At 45.4% G+C, this 18,410-nt stretch overlaps 12 non-coding genes and 2 pseudogenes across 12 annotated transcripts; all 14 read right to left on the bottom strand.

Annotated features, from left to right (window-relative positions):
• Positions 1 to 875: 875 nt before the first annotated feature.
• On the bottom strand, positions 876 to 1,066 carry LOC141205826 (U2 spliceosomal RNA). Its single transcript, XR_012276498.1, has one exon. It is a non-coding gene; the product is annotated as a U2 spliceosomal RNA (small nuclear RNA).
• A 1,115-nt stretch (positions 1,067 to 2,181) lies between these two features.
• On the bottom strand, positions 2,182 to 2,372 carry LOC141205825 (U2 spliceosomal RNA). Its single transcript, XR_012276497.1, has one exon. It is a non-coding gene; the product is annotated as a U2 spliceosomal RNA (small nuclear RNA).
• Positions 2,373 to 3,487: 1,115 nt separating this feature from the next.
• LOC141205824 (U2 spliceosomal RNA) lies at positions 3,488 to 3,678 on the bottom strand. The gene has a single exon (XR_012276496.1). It is a non-coding gene; the product is annotated as a U2 spliceosomal RNA (small nuclear RNA).
• A 1,115-nt stretch (positions 3,679 to 4,793) lies between these two features.
• LOC141205823 (U2 spliceosomal RNA) lies at positions 4,794 to 4,984 on the bottom strand. Its single transcript, XR_012276495.1, has one exon. It is a non-coding gene; the product is annotated as a U2 spliceosomal RNA (small nuclear RNA).
• Positions 4,985 to 6,099: 1,115 nt separating this feature from the next.
• LOC141205822 (U2 spliceosomal RNA) lies at positions 6,100 to 6,290 on the bottom strand. The gene has a single exon (XR_012276494.1). It is a non-coding gene; the product is annotated as a U2 spliceosomal RNA (small nuclear RNA).
• A 1,115-nt stretch (positions 6,291 to 7,405) lies between these two features.
• LOC141206235 (U2 spliceosomal RNA) lies at positions 7,406 to 7,586 on the bottom strand (annotated as a pseudogene).
• Positions 7,587 to 8,375: 789 nt separating this feature from the next.
• Positions 8,376 to 8,467, bottom strand: LOC141206408 (U2 spliceosomal RNA; annotated as a pseudogene).
• A 1,115-nt stretch (positions 8,468 to 9,582) lies between these two features.
• LOC141205820 (U2 spliceosomal RNA) lies at positions 9,583 to 9,773 on the bottom strand. The gene has a single exon (XR_012276492.1). It is a non-coding gene; the product is annotated as a U2 spliceosomal RNA (small nuclear RNA).
• A 1,118-nt stretch (positions 9,774 to 10,891) lies between these two features.
• On the bottom strand, positions 10,892 to 11,082 carry LOC141206097 (U2 spliceosomal RNA). The gene has a single exon (XR_012276763.1). It is a non-coding gene; the product is annotated as a U2 spliceosomal RNA (small nuclear RNA).
• A 1,118-nt stretch (positions 11,083 to 12,200) lies between these two features.
• Positions 12,201 to 12,391, bottom strand: LOC141205819 (U2 spliceosomal RNA). The gene has a single exon (XR_012276491.1). It is a non-coding gene; the product is annotated as a U2 spliceosomal RNA (small nuclear RNA).
• A 1,115-nt stretch (positions 12,392 to 13,506) lies between these two features.
• LOC141206168 (U2 spliceosomal RNA) lies at positions 13,507 to 13,698 on the bottom strand. Its single transcript, XR_012276834.1, has one exon. It is a non-coding gene; the product is annotated as a U2 spliceosomal RNA (small nuclear RNA).
• Positions 13,699 to 14,811: 1,113 nt separating this feature from the next.
• Positions 14,812 to 15,002, bottom strand: LOC141205818 (U2 spliceosomal RNA). Its single transcript, XR_012276490.1, has one exon. It is a non-coding gene; the product is annotated as a U2 spliceosomal RNA (small nuclear RNA).
• A 1,115-nt stretch (positions 15,003 to 16,117) lies between these two features.
• Positions 16,118 to 16,308, bottom strand: LOC141205817 (U2 spliceosomal RNA). The gene has a single exon (XR_012276489.1). It is a non-coding gene; the product is annotated as a U2 spliceosomal RNA (small nuclear RNA).
• A 1,115-nt stretch (positions 16,309 to 17,423) lies between these two features.
• LOC141205816 (U2 spliceosomal RNA) lies at positions 17,424 to 17,614 on the bottom strand. Its single transcript, XR_012276488.1, has one exon. It is a non-coding gene; the product is annotated as a U2 spliceosomal RNA (small nuclear RNA).
• Between the last annotated feature and the right edge of the window lie 796 nt (positions 17,615 to 18,410).

Below are 18,410 nucleotides of genomic sequence, written 5' to 3'. Positions count from 1 at the left end.
GAGGAGAACCAATTAAGGCGGGGGGTGGGGTGGAACGAGCAGCTGTCTACCCTTAGCAGGAGGGCTCCTGATTACATACCTCTCCTGCTGCTGCTGCTGCTGGCTGTCCAGCAGCAGACTGAAGGTGGCTGCTGCTGTGCACAGGTATATAAAGGCTCAGAGCCTATTATGACACGCGCAGCCAGCGTTCCATTGCCACATTCCATCTACTGCAGGCAGGATACCTGGCTGGCTGAATGTCGCTGAGAAGCTCACAGAGACCGCCATAAGCAACAGTTTAACAGAATGCCACAGACTAATCAACCAAACTTTTTGGGTTCGGTTCTCTTTTATAGTCTGCAGGCATTAAATGAAAGAAGTCAGTGTTCCAGCAGAAGGAGACAACGTTTCAGAAAAGGCATTGTAGCAAACCAAAAAAGAAATTTTAAGCGCAGCAGAGTAACCAGCGCACATACCTGTTAGCTCAGGTGAGTTTAAAAGGCTGCTGTTGATAACAAGGGCATTTGCTAAATAGATGGTGTGTGTGCAACAATATACTGAAAGGTCAATTATATTGTGCAGCTTATCTCACCACCTGTAGTTATTTAGGTGAAAGCTCCAAAATGCTTGCCTAATATGTCTGTTTATCCAAAAGGAAGTAAAAAGGGAGAGCTAGAAAGATAGCATTGCATCACATTACATGGCAATGCAATGCACAGTTGCTGAAGTTGAACCAAAATGAGCTTGTAATCTGGCTTCTGCAACTTTGAACATGAAAAATCCAATGAGGAGAAGAAAAGCAAAGCCAAAGAGTCCATCCCAAAATCCGACAAACAAGCAAAATGAACAAAAAACATTGAATTCAATTCTTTCTGATTTTAGAAACTGCATTAAAGAAGGGGTGCACCGGTCCTGGAGATACTGCAATACCAGGTCAATGCGTGGAGTGGACAGAGCAAGCTCTTTTTCCATCTCCCTGTTCTAAAAATCCATTTAATATATGGTCCCCAGATAGGGGACGTATCAGATATTAAACTGATAAGAACAGATACTACACTTGATCTTAGCCAAAAGGCCGAGAAGCGATAACCAGAATTGGTTTCAAACTACGGAGCCACCCAAGGATCCTGAAAAGTCCATTTGTGGAGATGAGCTCCTGGACTCCCGTTAAGAAGACATGTTGTCAACCTCTAGATCCCTTACATGCCTGCACTTTTCGGCTTGCTGCTGCTGCAATCCACGCGTTTTAGATCTGCATAACTCCACCTCTTTAAACACAGCACCTTCACCCCCTGCTGTTCCCACCCGCCTCAACACCGTTGGAAGGGAGGAGAACCAATTAAGGCGGGGGGTGGGGTGGAACGAGCAGCTGTCTACCCTTAGCAGGAGGGCTCCTGATTACATACCTCTCCTGCTGCTGCTGCTGCTGGCTGTCCAGCAGCAGACTGAAGGTGGCTGCTGCTGTGCACAGGTATATAAAGGCTCAGAGCCTATTATGACACGCGCAGCCAGCGTTCCATTGCCACATTCCATCTACTGCAGGCAGGATACCTGGCTGGCTGAATGTCGCTGAGAAGCTCACAGAGACCGCCATAAGCAACAGTTTAACAGAATGCCACAGACTAATCAACCAAACTTTTTGGGTTGGGTTCTCTTTTATAGTCTGCAGGCATTAAATGAAAGAAGTCAGTGTTCCAGCAGAAGGAGACAACGTTTCAGAAAAGGCATTGTAGCAAACCAAAAAAGAAATTTTAAGCGCAGCAGAGTAACCAGCGCACATACCTGTTAGCTCAGGTGAGTTTAAAAGGCTGCTGTTGATAACAAGGGCATTTGCTAAATAGATGGTGTGTGTGCAACAATATACTGAAAGGTCAATTATATTGTGCAGCTTATCTCACCACCTGTAGTTATTTAGGTGAAAGCTCCAAAATGCTTGCCTAATATGTCTGTTTATCCAAAAGGAAGTAAAAAGGGAGAGCTAGAAAGATAGCATTGCATCACATTACATGGCAATGCAATGCACAGTTGCTGAAGTTGAACCAAAATGAGCTTGTAATCTGGCTTCTGCAACTTTGAACATGAAAAATCCAATGAGGAGAAGAAAAGCAAAGCCAAAGAGTCCATCCCAAAATCCGACAAACAAGCAAAATGAACAAAAAACATTGAATTCAATTCTTTCTGATTTTAGAAACTGCATTAAAGAAGGGGTGCACCGGTCCTGGAGATACTGCAATACCAGGTCAATGCGTGGAGTGGACAGAGCAAGCTCTTTTTCCATCTCCCTGTTCTAAAAATCCATTTAATATATGGTCCCCAGATAGGGGACGTATCAGATATTAAACTGATAAGAACAGATACTACACTTGATCTTAGCCAAAAGGCCGAGAAGCGATAACCAGAATTGGTTTCAAACTACGGAGCCACCCAAGGATCCTGAAAAGTCCATTTGTGGAGATGAGCTCCTGGACTCCCGTTAAGAAGACATGTTGTCAACCTCTAGATCCCTTACATGCCTGCACTTTTCGGCTTGCTGCTGCTGCAATCCACGCGTTTTAGATCTGCATAACTCCACCTCTTTAAACACAGCACCTTCACCCCCTGCTGTTCCCACCCGCCTCAACACCGTTGGAAGGGAGGAGAACCAATTAAGGCGGGGGGTGGGGTGGAACGAGCAGCTGTCTACCCTTAGCAGGAGGGCTCCTGATTACATACCTCTCCTGCTGCTGCTGCTGCTGGCTGTCCAGCAGCAGACTGAAGGTGGCTGCTGCTGTGCACAGGTATATAAAGGCTCAGAGCCTATTATGACACGCGCAGCCAGCGTTCCATTGCCACATTCCATCTACTGCAGGCAGGATACCTGGCTGGCTGAATGTCGCTGAGAAGCTCACAGAGACCGCCATAAGCAACAGTTTAACAGAATGCCACAGACTAATCAACCAAACTTTTTGGGTTGGGTTCTCTTTTATAGTCTGCAGGCATTAAATGAAAGAAGTCAGTGTTCCAGCAGAAGGAGACAACGTTTCAGAAAAGGCATTGTAGCAAACCAAAAAAGAAATTTTAAGCGCAGCAGAGTAACCAGCGCACATACCTGTTAGCTCAGGTGAGTTTAAAAGGCTGCTGTTGATAACAAGGGCATTTGCTAAATAGATGGTGTGTGTGCAACAATATACTGAAAGGTCAATTATATTGTGCAGCTTATCTCACCACCTGTAGTTATTTAGGTGAAAGCTCCAAAATGCTTGCCTAATATGTCTGTTTATCCAAAAGGAAGTAAAAAGGGAGAGCTAGAAAGATAGCATTGCATCACATTACATGGCAATGCAATGCACAGTTGCTGAAGTTGAACCAAAATGAGCTTGTAATCTGGCTTCTGCAACTTTGAACATGAAAAATCCAATGAGGAGAAGAAAAGCAAAGCCAAAGAGTCCATCCCAAAATCCGACAAACAAGCAAAATGAACAAAAAACATTGAATTCAATTCTTTCTGATTTTAGAAACTGCATTAAAGAAGGGGTGCACCGGTCCTGGAGATACTGCAATACCAGGTCAATGCGTGGAGTGGACAGAGCAAGCTCTTTTTCCATCTCCCTGTTCTAAAAATCCATTTAATATATGGTCCCCAGATAGGGGACGTATCAGATATTAAACTGATAAGAACAGATACTACACTTGATCTTAGCCAAAAGGCCGAGAAGCGATAACCAGAATTGGTTTCAAACTACGGAGCCACCCAAGGATCCTGAAAAGTCCATTTGTGGAGATGAGCTCCTGGACTCCCGTTAAGAAGACATGTTGTCAACCTCTAGATCCCTTACATGCCTGCACTTTTCGGCTTGCTGCTGCTGCAATCCACGCGTTTTAGATCTGCATAACTCCACCTCTTTAAACACAGCACCTTCACCCCCTGCTGTTCCCACCCGCCTCAACACCGTTGGAAGGGAGGAGAACCAATTAAGGCGGGGGGTGGGGTGGAACGAGCAGCTGTCTACCCTTAGCAGGAGGGCTCCTGATTACATACCTCTCCTGCTGCTGCTGCTGCTGGCTGTCCAGCAGCAGACTGAAGGTGGCTGCTGCTGTGCACAGGTATATAAAGGCTCAGAGCCTATTATGACACGCGCAGCCAGCGTTCCATTGCCACATTCCATCTACTGCAGGCAGGATACCTGGCTGGCTGAATGTCGCTGAGAAGCTCACAGAGACCGCCATAAGCAACAGTTTAACAGAATGCCACAGACTAATCAACCAAACTTTTTGGGTTGGGTTCTCTTTTATAGTCTGCAGGCATTAAATGAAAGAAGTCAGTGTTCCAGCAGAAGGAGACAACGTTTCAGAAAAGGCATTGTAGCAAACCAAAAAAGAAATTTTAAGCGCAGCAGAGTAACCAGCGCACATACCTGTTAGCTCAGGTGAGTTTAAAAGGCTGCTGTTGATAACAAGGGCATTTGCTAAATAGATGGTGTGTGTGCAACAATATACTGAAAGGCCAATTATATTGTGCAGCTTATCTCACCACCTGTAGTTATTTAGGTGAAAGCTCCAAAATGCTTGCCTAATATGTCTGTTTATCCAAAAGGAAGTAAAAAGGGAGAGCTAGAAAGATAGCATTGCATCACATTACATGGCAATGCAATGCACAGTTGCTGAAGTTGAACCAAAATGAGCTTGTAATCTGGCTTCTGCAACTTTGAACATGAAAAATCCAATGAGGAGAAGAAAAGCAAAGCCAAAGAGTCCATCCCAAAATCCGACAAACAAGCAAAATGAACAAAAAACATTGAATTCAATTCTTTCTGATTTTAGAAACTGCATTAAAGAAGGGGTGCACCGGTCCTGGAGATACTGCAATACCAGGTCAATGCGTGGAGTGGACAGAGCAAGCTCTTTTTCCATCTCCCTGTTCTAAAAATCCATTTAATATATGGTCCCCAGATAGGGGACGTATCAGATATTAAACTGATAAGAACAGATACTACACTTGATCTTAGCCAAAAGGCCGAGAAGCGATAACCAGAATTGGTTTCAAACTACGGAGCCACCCAAGGATCCTGAAAAGTCCATTTATGGAGATGAGCTCCTGGACTCCCGTTAAGAAGACATGTTGTCAACCTCTAGATCCCTTACATGCCTGCACTTTTCGGCTTGCTGCTGCTGCAATCCACGCGTTTTAGATCTGCATAACTCCACCTCTTTAAACACAGCACCTTCACCCCCTGCTGTTCCCACCCGCCTCAACACCGTTGGAAGGGAGGAGAACCAATTAAGGCGGGGGGTGGGGTGGAACGAGCAGCTGTCTACCCTTAGCAGGAGGGCTCCTGATTACATACCTCTCCTGCTGCTGCTGCTGCTGGCTGTCCAGCAGCAGACTGAAGGTGGCTGCTGCTGTGCACAGGTATATAAAGGCTCAGAGCCTATTATGACACGCGCAGCCAGCGTTCCATTGCCACATTCCATCTACTGCAGGCAGGATACCTGGCTGGCTGAATGTCGCTGAGAAGCTCACAGATACCGCCATAAGCAACAGTTTAACAGAATGCCACAGACTAATCAACCAAACTTTTTGGGTTGGGTTCTCTTTTATAGTCTGCAGGCATTAAATGAAAGAAGTCAGTGTTCCAGCAGAAGGAGACAACGTTTCAGAAAAGGCATTGTAGCAAACCAAAAAAGAAATTTTAAGCGCAGCAGAGTAACCAGCGCACATACCTGTTAGCTCAGGTGAGTTTAAAAGGCTGCTGTTGATAACAAGGGCATTTGCTAAATAGATGGTGTGTGTGCAACAATATACTGAAAGGTCAATTATATTGTGCAGCTTATCTCACCACCTGTAGTTATTTAGGTGAAAGCTCCAAAATGCTTGCCTAATATGTCTGTTTATCCAAAAGGAAGTAAAAAGGGAGAGCTAGAAAAATAGCATTGCATCACATTACATGGCAATGCAATGCACAGTTGCTGAAGTTGAACCAAAATGAGCTTGTAATCTGGCTTCTGCAACTTTGAACATGAAAAATCCAATGAGGAGAAGAAAAGCAAAGCCAAAGAGTCCATCCCAAAATCCGACAAACAAGCAAAATGAACAAAAAACATTGAATTCAATTCTTTCTGATTTTAGAAACTGCATTAAAGAAGGGGTGCACCGGTCCTGGAGATACTGCAATACCAGGTCAATGCGTGGAGTGGACAGAGCAAGCTCTTTTTCCATCTCCCTGTTCTAAAAATCCATTTAATATATGGTCCCCAGATAGGGGACGTATCAGATATTAAACTGATAAGAACAGATACTACACTTGATCTTAGCCAAAAGGCCGAGAAGCGATAACCAGAATTGGTTTCAAACTACGGAGCCACCCAAGGATCCTGAAAAGTCCATTTGTGGAGATGAGCTCCTGGACTCCCGTTAAGAAGACATGTTGTCAACCTCTAGATCCCTTACATGCCTGCACTTTTCGGCTTGCTGCTGCTGCAATCCACGCGTTTTAGATCTGCATAACTCCACCTCTTTAAACACAGCACCTTCACCCCCTGCTGTTCCCACCCGCCTCAACACCGTTGGAAGGGAGGAGAACCAATTAAGGCGGGGGGTGGGGTGGAACGAGCAGCTGTCTACCCTTAGCAGGAGGGCTCCTGATTACATACCTCTCCTGCTGCTGCTGCTGCTGGCTGTCCAGCAGCAGACTGAAGGTGGCTGCTGCTGTGCACAGGTATATAAAGGCTCAGAGCCTATTATGACACGCGCAGCCAGCGTTCCATTGCCACATTCCATCTACTGCAGGCAGGATACCTGGCTGGCTGAATGTCGCTGAGAAGCTCACAGAGACCGCCATAAGCAACAGTTTAACAGAATGCCACAGACTAATCAACCAAACTTTTTGGGTTGGGTTCTCTTTTATAGTCTGCAGGCATTAAATGAAAGAAGTCAGTGTTCCAGCAGAAGGAGACAACGTTTCAGAAAAGGCATTGTAGCAAACCAAAAAAGAAATTTTAAGCGCAGCAGAGTAACCAGCGCACATACCTGTTAGCTCAGGTGAGTATAAAAGGCTGCTGTTGATAACAAGGGCATTTGCTAAATAGATGGTGTGTGTGCAACAATATACTGAAAGGTCAATTATATTGTGCAGCTTATCTCACCACCTGTAGTAATTTAGGTGAAGGCTCCAAAATGCTTGCCTAATATGTCTGTTTATCCAAAAGGAAGTAAAAAGGGAGAGCTATAAAGATAGCATTGCATCACATTACATGGCAATGCAATGCACAGTTGCTGAAGTTGAACCAAAATGAGCTTGTAATCTGGCTTCTGCAACTTTGAACATGAAAAATCCAATGAGGAGAAGAAAAGCAAAGCCAAAGAGTCCATCCCAAAATCCGACAAACAAGCAAAATGAACAAAAAACATTGAATTCAATTCTTTCTGATTTTAGAAACTGCATTAAAGAAGGGGTGCACCGGTCCTGGAGATACTGCAATACCAGGTCAATGCGTGGAGTGGACAGAGCAAGCTCTTTTTCCATCTCCCTGTTCTAAAAATCCATTTAATATATGGTCCCCAGATAGGGGACGTATCAGATATTAAACTGATAAGAACAGATTTTTTTTTATCGAAAGCCCGAATTCGTGTACAATACCCGAGTGCGCTTAAAAAAGTGACAAGTGCCACAAAAAAAGTGCACTAGGATGCTGGTCTTCTTGAAACCCTCTCCAAAAGGAGAAGGGTCCCCCAAACCATTCCCCGTCCCTCCGAGCCAAAAGGCCACAGCGAGGAACAGGGACAAAAAGCCACCTCCAGCCGAAGCCAGAGGCGACCCAATCTTACCCCCAGCACCTGCCCGAGTTCTCACCCGAGCAAGGCACTGGGAGCCAAAGACTGTGCTCCCCTCCCGGAAGAGGGGAGCCAACAACGCTCTCCTCCCGAAAGAGGAGAGCCAGGGGGGTTCAGGGGGGAGCGGAACCTGATGGCCACACACTCCCCCCCTAGACCTGCCAAGAGAGGAACCCGTAAGGGAACCGCATCCCGACAAAATCCTAGTAGGACGTGACACACGTGAATAAGTGGACACACAGTGACAAAGAAATTAAATAAATAGTGAAGATTTCACAGTATAATACTGCCCGGACCTTCGACCGGGAATTGAAAAATTCCCCATCCTAAGGCCAGAAGGCCCGGAATAAGGGTGTGTGCGAAGAAAGAAAATTTGAAGTGCTTGTGCAAATGTGCCATAAACTCAAGTGGGGTTCCCAATCCCAGTGAGTTAAGGCACCCCAGTGTCACCACTCCTGGGGCACTTCACACTTCGGGCTTTCGATCTTCCCCGGCCCAATGGCGTCGATCCTGGGGGGCCATGCTTTCCACCAGATGACTATATTAGCCACCTGGCGTACTAACAAGCGCCTAAACCCCAGTGTGCATAATGTATCAATCTACTAGGGCGGCCAACATCCAAAACCGCCTTTTCAAAAGATACTACACTTGATCTTAGCCAAAAGGCCGAGAAGCGATAACCAGAATTGGTTTCAAACTACGGAGCCACCCAAGGATCCTGAAAAGTCCATTTGTGGAGATGAGCTCCTGGACTCCCGTTAAGAAGACATGTTGTCAACCTCTAGATCCCTTACATGCCTGCACTTTTCGGCTTGCTGCTGCTGCAATCCACGCGTTTTAGATCTGCATAACTCCACCTCTTTAAACACAGCACCTTCACCCCCTGCTGTTCCCACCCGCCTCAACACCGTTGGAAGGGAGGAGAACCAATTAAGGCGGCGGGTGGGGTGGAACGAGCAGCTGTCTACCCTTAGCAGGAGGGCTCCTGATTACATACCTCTCCTGCTGCTGCTGCTGCTGGCTGTCCAGCTGCAGACTGAAGGTGGCTGCTGCTGTGCACAGGTATATAAAGGCTCAGAGCCTATTATGACACGCGCAGCCAGCGTTCCATTGCCACATTCCATCTACTGCAGGCAGGATACCTGGCTGGCTGAATGTCGCTGAGAAGCTCACAGAGACCGCCATAAGCAACAGTTTAACAGAATGCCACAGACTAATCAACCAAACTTTTTGGGTTGGGTTCTCTTTTATAGTCTGCAGGCATTAAATGAAAGAAGTCAGTGTTCCAGCAGAATGAGACAACGTTTCAGAAAAGGCATTGTAGCAAACCAAAAAAGAAATTTTAAGCGCAGCAGAGTAACCAGCGCACATACCTGTTAGCTCAGGTGAGTTTAAAAGGCTGCTGTTGATAACAAGGGCATTTGCTAAATAGATGGTGTGTGTGCAACAATATACTGAAAGGTCAATTATATTGTGCAGCTTATCTCACCACCTGTAGTTATTTAGGTGAAAGCTCCAAAATGCTTGCCTAATATGTCTGTTTATCCAAAAGGAAGTAAAAAGGGAGAGCTAGAAAGATAGCATTGCATCACATTACATGGCAATGCAATGCACAGTTGCTGAAGTTGAACCAAAATGAGCTTGTAATCTGGCTTCTGCAACTTTGAACATGAAAAATCCAATGAGGAGAAGAAAAGCAAAGCCAAAGAGTCCATCCCAAAATCCGACAAACAAGCAAAATGAACAAAAAACATTGAATTCAATTCTTTCTGATTTTAGAAACTGCATTAAAGAAGGGGTGCACCGGTCCTGGAGATACTGCAATACCAGGTCAATGCGTGGAGTGGACAGAGCAAGCTCTTTTTCCATCTCCCTGTTCTAAAAATCCATTTAATATATGGTCCCCAGATAGGGGACGTATCAGATATTAAACTGATAAGAACAGATACTACACTTGATCTTAGCCAAAAGGCCGAGAAGCGATAACCAGAATTGGTTTCAAACTACGGAGCCACCCAAGGATCCTGAAAAGTCCATTTGTGGAGATGAGCTCCTGGACTCCCGTTAAGAAGACATGTTGTCAACCTCTAGATCCCTTACATGCCTGCACTTTTCGGCTTGCTGCTGCTGCAATCCACGCGTTTTAGATCTGCATAACTCCACCTCTTTAAACACAGCACCTTCACCCCCTGCTGTTCCCACCCGCCTCAACACCGTTGGAAGGGAGGAGAACCAATTAAGGCGGCGGGTGGGGTGGAACGAGCAGCTGTCTACCCTTAGCAGGAGGGCTCCTGATTACATACCTCTCCTGCTGCTGCTGCTGCTGCTGGCTGTCCAGCAGCAGACTGAAGGTGGCTGCTGCTGTGCACAGGTATATAAAGGCTCAGAGCCTATTATGACACGCGCAGCCAGCGTTCCATTGCCACATTCCATCTACTGCAGGCAGGATACCTGGCTGGCTGAATGTCGCTGAGAAGCTCACAGAGACCGCCATAAGCAACAGTTTAACAGAATGCCACAGACTAATCAACCAAACTTTTTGGGTTGGGTTCTCTTTTATAGTCTGCAGGCATTAAATGAAAGAAGTCAGTGTTCCAGCAGAAGGAGACAACGTTTCAGAAAAGGCATTGTAGCAAACCAAAAAAGAAATTTTAAGCGCAGCAGAGTAACCAGCGCACATACCTGTTTGCTCAGGTGAGTTTAAAAGGCTGCTGTTGATAACAAGGGCATTTGCTAAATAGATGGTGTGTGTGCAACAATATACTGAAAGGTCAATTATATTGTGCAGCTTATCTCACCACCTGTAGTTATTTAGGTGAAAGCTCCAAAATGCTTGCCTAATATGTCTGTTTATCCAAAAGGAAGTAAAAAGGGAGAGCTAGAAAGATAGCATTGCATCACATTACATGGCAATGCAATGCACAGTTGCTGAAGTTGAACCAAAATGAGCTTGTAATCTGGCTTCTGCAACTTTGAACATGAAAAATCCAATGAGGAGAAGAAAAGCAAAGCCAAAGAGTCCATCCCAAAATCCGACAAACAAGCAAAATGAACAAAAAACATTGAATTCAATTCTTTCTGATTTTAGAAACTGCATTAAAGAAGGGGTGCACCGGTCCTGGAGATACTGCAATACCAGGTCAATGCGTGGAGTGGACAGAGCAAGCTATTTTTCCATCTCCCTGTTCTAAAAATCCATTTAATATATGGTCCCCAGATAGGGGACGTATCAGATATTAAACTGATAAGAACAGATACTACACTTGATCTTAGCCAAAAGGCCGAGAAGCGATAACCAGAATTGGTTTCAAACTACGGAGCCACCCAAGGATCCTGAAAAGTCCATTTGTGGAGATGAGCTCCTGGACTCCCGTTAAGAAGACATGTTGTCAACCTCTAGATCCCTTACATGCCTGCACTTTTCGGCTTGCTGCTGCTGCAATCCACGCGTTTTAGATCTGCATAACTCCACCTCTTTAAACACAGCACCTTCACCCCCTGCTGTTCCCACCCGCCTCAACACCGTTGGAAGGGAGGAGAACCAATTAAGGCGGGGGGTGGGGTGGAACGAGCAGCTGTCTACCCTTAGCAGGAGGGCTCCTGATTACATACCTCTCCTGCTGCTGCTGCTGCTGCTGGCTGTCCAGCAGCAGACTGAAGGTGGCTGCTGCTGTGCACAGGTATATAAAGGCTCAGAGCCTATTATGACACGCGCAGCCAGCGTTCCATTGCCCCATTCCATCTACTGCAGGCAGGATACCTGGCTGGCTGAATGTCGCTGAGAAGCTCACAGAGACCGCCATAAGCAACAGTTTAACAGAATGCCACAGACTAATCAACCAAACTTTTTGGGTTGGGTTCTCTTTTATAGTCTGCAGGCATTAAATGAAAGAAGTCAGTGTTCCAGCAGAAGGAGACAACGTTTCAGAAAAGGCATTGTAGCAAACCAAAAAAGAAATTTTAAGCGCAGCAGAGTAACCAGCGCACATACCTGTTAGCTCAGGTGAGTTTAAAAGGCTGCTGTTGATAACAAGGGCATTTGCTAAATAGATGGTGTGTGTGCAACAATATACTGAAAGGTCAATTATATTGTGCAGCTTATCTCACCACCTGTAGTTATTTAGGTGAAAGCTCCAAAATGCTTGCCTAATATGTCTGTTTATCCAAAAGGAAGTAAAAAGGGAGAGCTAGAAAGATAGCATTGCATCACATTACATGGCAATGCAATGCACAGTTGCTGAAGTTGAACCAAAATGAGCTTGTAATCTGGCTTCTGCAACTTTGAACATGAAAAATCCAATGAGGAGAAGAAAAGCAAAGCCAAAGAGTCCATCCCAAAATCCGACAAACAAGCAAAATGAACAAAAAACATTGAATTCAATTCTTTCTGATTTTAGAAACTGCATTAAAGAAGGGGTGCACCGGTCCTGGAGATACTGCAATACCAGGTCAATGCGTGGAGTGGACAGAGCAAGCTCTTTTTCCATCTCCCTGTTCTAAAAATCCATTTAATATATGGTCCCCAGATAGGGGACGTATCAGATATTAAACTGATAAGAACAGATACTACACTTGATCTTAGCCAAAAGGCCGAGAAGCGATAACCAGAATTGGTTTCAAACTACGGAGCCACCCAAGGATCCTGAAAAGTCCATTTGTGGAGATGAGCTCCTGGACTCCCGTTAAGAAGACATGTTGTCAACCTCTAGATCCCTTACATGCCTGCACTTTTCGGCTTGCTGCTGCTGCAATCCACGCGTTTTAGATCTGCATAACTCCACCTCTTTAAACACAGCACCTTCACCCCCTGCTGTTCCCACCCACCTCAACACCGTTGGAAGGGAGGAGAACCAATTAAGGCGGGGGGTGGGGTGGAACGAGCAGCTGTCTAGCCTTAGCAGGAGGGCTCCTGATTACATACCTCTCCTGCTGCTGCTGCTGCTGGCTGTCCAGCAGCAGACTGAAGGTGGCTGCTGCTGTGCACAGGTATATAAAGGCTCAGAGCCTATTATGACACGCGCAGCCAGCGTTCCATTGCCCCATTCCATCTACTGCAGGCAGGATACCTGGCTGGCTGAATGTCGCTGAGAAGCTCACAGAGACCGCCATAAGCAACAGTTTAACAGAATGCCACAGACTAATCAACCAAACTTTTTGGGTTGGGTTCTCTTTTATAGTCTGCAGGCATTAAATGAAAGAAGTCAGTGTTCCAGCAGAAGGAGACAACGTTTCAGAAAAGGCATTGTAGCAAACCAAAAAAGAAATTTTAAGCGCAGCAGAGTAACCAGCGCACATACCTGTTAGCTCAGGTGAGTTTAAAAGGCTGCTGTTGATAACAAGGGCATTTGCTAAATAGATGGTGTGTGTGCAACAATATACTGAAAGGTCAATTATATTGTGCAGCTTATCTCACCACCTGTAGTTATTTAGGTGAAAGCTCCAAAATGCTTGCCTAATATGTCTGTTTATCCAAAAGGAAGTAAAAAGGGAGAGCTAGAAAGATAGCATTGCATCACATTACATGGCAATGCAATGCACAGTTGCTGAAGTTGAACCAAAATGAGCTTGTAATCTGGCTTCTGCAACTTTGAACATGAAAAATCCAATGAGGAGAAGAAAAGCAAAGCCAAAGAGTCCATCCCAAAATCCGACAAACAAGCAAAATGAACAAAAAACATTGAATTCAATTCTTTCTGATTTTAGAAACTGCATTAAAGAAGGGGTGCACCGGTCCTGGAGATACTGCAATACCAGGTCAATGCGTGGAGTGGACAGAGCAAGCTCTTTTTCCATCTCCCTGTTCTAAAAATCCATTTAATATATGGTCCCCAGATAGGGGACGTATCAGATATTAAACTGATAAGAACAGATACTACACTTGATCTTAGCCAAAAGGCCGAGAGCGATAACCAGAATTGGTTTCAAACTACGGAGCCACCCAAGGATCCTGAAAAGTCCATTTGTGGAGATGAGCTCCTGGACTCCCGTTAAGAAGACATGTTGTCAACCTCTAGATCCCTTACATGCCTGCACTTTTCGGCTTGCTGCTGCTGCAATCCACGCGTTTTAGATCTGCATAACTCCACCTCTTTAAACACAGCACCTTCACCCCCTGCTGTTCCCACCCGCCTCAACACCGTTGGAAGGGAGGAGAACCAATTAAGGCGGGGGGTGGGGTGGAACGAGCAGCTGTCTACCCTTAGCAGGAGGGCTCCTGATTACATACCTCTCCTGCTGCTGCTGCTGCTGGCTGTCCAGCAGCAGACTGAAGGTGGCTGCTGCTGTGCACAGGTATATAAAGGCTCAGAGCCTATTATGACACGCGCAGCCAGCGTTCCATTGCCACATTCCATCTACTGCAGGCAGGAAACCTGGCTGGCTGAATGTCGCTGAGAAGCTCACAGAGACCGCCATAAGCAACAGTTTAACAGAATGCCACAGACTAATCAACCAAACTTTTTGGGTTGGGTTCTCTTTTATAGTCTGCAGGCATTAAATGAAAGAAGTCAGTGTTCCAGCAGAAGGAGACAACGTTTCAGAAAAGGCATTGTAGCAAACCAAAAAAGAAATTTTAAGCGCAGCAGAGTAACCAGCGCACATACCTGTTAGCTCAGGTGAGTTTAAAAGGCTGCTGTTGATAACAAGGGCATTTGCTAAATAGATGGTGTGTGTGCAACAATATACTGAAAGGTCAATTATATTGTGCAGCTTATCTCACCACCTGTAGTTATTTAGGTGAAAGCTCCAAAATGCTTGCCTAATATGTCTGTTTATCCAAAAGGAAGTAAAAAGGGAGAGCTAGAAAGATAGCATTGCATCACATTACATGGCAATGCAATGCACAGTTGCTGAAGTTGAACCAAAATGAGCTTGTAATCTGGCTTCTGCAACTTTGAACATGAAAAATCCAATGAGGAGAAGAAAAGCAAAGCCAAAGAGTCCATCCCAAAATCCGACAAACAAGCAAAATGAACAAAAAACATTGAATTCAATTCTTTCTGATTTTAGAAACTGCATTAAAGAAGGGGTGCACCGGTCCTGGAGATACTGCAATACCAGGTCAATGCGTGGAGTGGACAGAGCAAGCTCTTTTTCCATCTCCCTGTTCTAAAAATCCATTTAATATATGGTCCCCAGATAGGGGACGTATCAGATATTAAACTGATAAGAACAGATACTACACTTGATCTTAGCCAAAAGGCCGAGAAGCGATAACCAGAATTGGTTTCAAACTACGGAGCCACCCAAGGATCCTGAAAAGTCCATTTGTGGAGATGAGCTCCTGGACTCCCGTTAAGAAGACATGTTGTCAACCTCTAGATCCCTTACATGCCTGCACTTTTCGGCTTGCTGCTGCTGCAATCCACGCGTTTTAGATCTGCATAACTCCACCTCTTTAAACACAGCACCTTCACCCTCTGCTGTTCCCACCCGCCTCAACACCGTTGGAAGGGAGGAGAACCAATTAAGGCGGGGGGTGGGGTGGAACGAGCAGCTGTCTACCCTTAGCAGGAGGGCTCCTGATTACATACCTCTCCTGCTGCTGCTGCTGCTGGCTGTCCAGCAGCAGACTGAAGGTGGCTGCTGCTGTGCACAGGTATATAAAGGCTCAGAGCCTATTATGACACGCGCAGCCAGCGTTCCATTGCCACATTCCATCTACTGCAGGCAGGATACCTGGCTGGCTGAATGTCGCTGAGAAGCTCACAGAGACCGCCATAAGCAACAGTTTAACAGAATGCCACAGACTAATCAACCAAACTTTTTGGGTTGGGTTCTCTTTTATAGTCTGCAGGCATTAAATGAAAGAAGTCAGTGTTCCAGCAGAAGGAGACAACGTTTCAGAAAAGGCATTGTAGCAAACCAAAAAAGAAATTTTAAGCGCAGCAGAGTAACCAGCGCACATACCTGTTAGCTCAGGTGAGTTTAAAAGGCTGCTGTTGATAACAAGGGCATTTGCTAAATAGATGGTGTGTGTGCAACAATATACTGAAAGGTCAATTATATTGTGCAGCTTATCTCACCACCTGTAGTTATTTAGGTGAAAGCTCCAAAATGCTTGCCTAATATGTCTGTTTATCCAAAAGGAAGTAAAAAGGGAGAGCTAGAAAGATAGCATTGCATCACATTACATGGCAATGCAATGCACAGTTGCTGAAGTTGAACCAAAATGAGCTTGTAATCTGGCTTCTGCAACTTTGAACATGAAAAATCCAATGAGGAGAAGAAAAGCAAAGCCAAAGAGTCCATCCCAAAATCCGACAAACAAGCAAAATGAACAAAAAACATTGAATTCAATTCTTTCTGATTTTAGAAACTGCATTAAAGAAGGGGTGCACCGGTCCTGGAGATACTGCAATACCAGGTCAATGCGTGGAGTGGACAGAGCAAGCTCTTTTTCCATCTCCCTGTTCTAAAAATCCATTTAATATATGGTCCCCAGATAGGGGACGTATCAGATATTAAACTGATAAGAACAGATACTACACTTGATCTTAGCCAAAAGGCCGAGAAGCGATAACCAGAATTGGTTTCAAACTACGGAGCCACCCAAGGATCCTGAAAAGTCCATTTGTGGAGATGAGCTCCTGGACTCCCGTTAAGAAGACATGTTGTCAACCTCTAGATCCCTTACATGCCTGCACTTTTCGGCTTGCTGCTGCTGCAATCCACGCGTTTTAGATCTGCATAACTCCACCTCTTTAAACACAGCACCTTCACCCCCTGCTGTTCCCACCCGCCTCAACACCGTTGGAAGGGAGGAGAACCAATTAAGGCGGGGGGTGGGGTGGAACGAGCAGCTGTCTACCCTTAGCAGGAGGGCTCCTGATTACATACCTCTCCTGCTGCTGCTGCTGCTGGCTGTCCAGCAGCAGACTGAAGGTGGCTGCTGCTGTGCACAGGTATATAAAGGCTCAGAGCCTATTATGACACGCGCAGCCAGCGTTCCATTGCCACATTCCATCTACTGCAGGCAGGATACCTGGCTGGCTGAATGTCGCTGAGAAGCTCACAGAGACCGCCATAAGCAACAGTTTAACAGAATGCCACAGACTAATCAACCAAACTTTTTGGGTTGGGTTCTCTTTTATAGTCTGCAGGCATTAAATGAAAGAAGTCAGTGTTCCAGCAGAAGGAGACAACGTTTCAGAAAAGGCATTGTAGCAAACCAAAAAAGAAATTTTAAGCGCAGCAGAGTAACCAGCGCACATACCTGTTAGCTCAGGTGAGTTTAAAAGGCTGCTGTTGATAACAAGGGCATTTGCTAAATAGATGGTGTGTGTGCAACAATATACTGAAAGGTCAATTATATTGTGCAGCTTATCTCACCACCTGTAGTTATTTAGGTGAAAGCTCCAAAATGCTTGCCTAATATGTCTGTTTATCCAAAAGGAAGTAAAAAGGGAGAGCTAGAAAGATAGCATTGCATCACATTACATGGCAATGCAATGCACAGTTGCTGAAGTTGAACCAAAATGAGCTTGTAATCTGGCTTCTGCAACTTTGAACATGAAAAATCCAATGAGGAGAAGAAAAGCAAAGCCAAAGAGTCCATCCCAAAATCCGACAAACAAGCAAAATGAACAAAAAACATTGAATTCAATTCTTTCTGATTTTAGAAACTGCATTAAAGAAGGGGTGCACCGGTCCTGGAGATACTGCAATACCAGGTCAATGCGTGGAGTGGACAGAGCAAGCTCTTTTTCCATCTCCCTGTTCTAAAAATCCATTTAATATATGGTCCCCAGATAGGGGACGTATCAGATATTAAACTGATAAGAACAGATACTACACTTGATCTTAGCCAAAAGGCCGAGAAGCGATAACCAGAATTGGTTTCAAACTACGGAGCCACCCAAGGATCCTGAAAAGTCCATTTGTGGAGATGAGCTCCTGGACTCCCGTTAAGAAGACATGTTGTCAACCTCTAGATCCCTTACATGCCTGCACTTTTCGGCTTGCTGCTGCTGCAATCCACGCGTTTTAGATCTGCATAACTCCACCTCTTTAAACACAGCACCTTCACCCCCTGCTGTTCCCACCCGCCTCAACACCGTTGGAAGGGAGGAGAACCAATTAAGGCGGGGGGTGGGGTGGAACGAGCAGCTGTCTACCCTTAGCAGGAGGGCTCCTGATTACATACCTCTCCTGCTGCTGCTGCTGCTGGCTGTCCAGCAGCAGACTGAAGGTGTCTGCTGCTGTGCACAGGTATATAAAGGCTCAGAGCCTATTATGACACGCGCAGCCAGCGTTCCATTGCCACATTCCATCTACTGCAGGCAGGATACCTGGCTGGCTGAATGTCGCTGAGAAGCTCACAGAGACCGCCATAAGCAACAGTTTAACAGAATGCCACAGACTAATCAACCAAACTTTTTGGGTTGGGTTCTCTTTTATAGTCTGCAGGCATTAAATGAAAGAAGTCAGTGTTCCAGCAGAAGGAGACAACGTTTCAGAAAAGGCATTGTAGCAAACCAAAAAAGAAATTTTAAGCGCAGCAGAGTAACCAGCGCACATACCTGTTAGCTCAGGTGAGTTTAAAAGGCTGCTGTTGATAACAAGGGCATTTGCTAAATAGATGGTGTGTGTGCAACAATATACTGAAAGGTCAATTATATTG

The sequence above is a fragment of the Phyllobates terribilis genome, unplaced genomic scaffold, assembly GCF_046119375.1.
Source record: "Phyllobates terribilis strain yellow unplaced genomic scaffold, ASM4611937v1 Scaffold_142__1_contigs__length_4687701, whole genome shotgun sequence".
In the NCBI taxonomy this organism is placed as follows: Eukaryota; Metazoa; Chordata; class Amphibia; order Anura; family Dendrobatidae; genus Phyllobates; species Phyllobates terribilis.
This window is presented reverse-complemented; position numbering and strand designations above follow the sequence as displayed.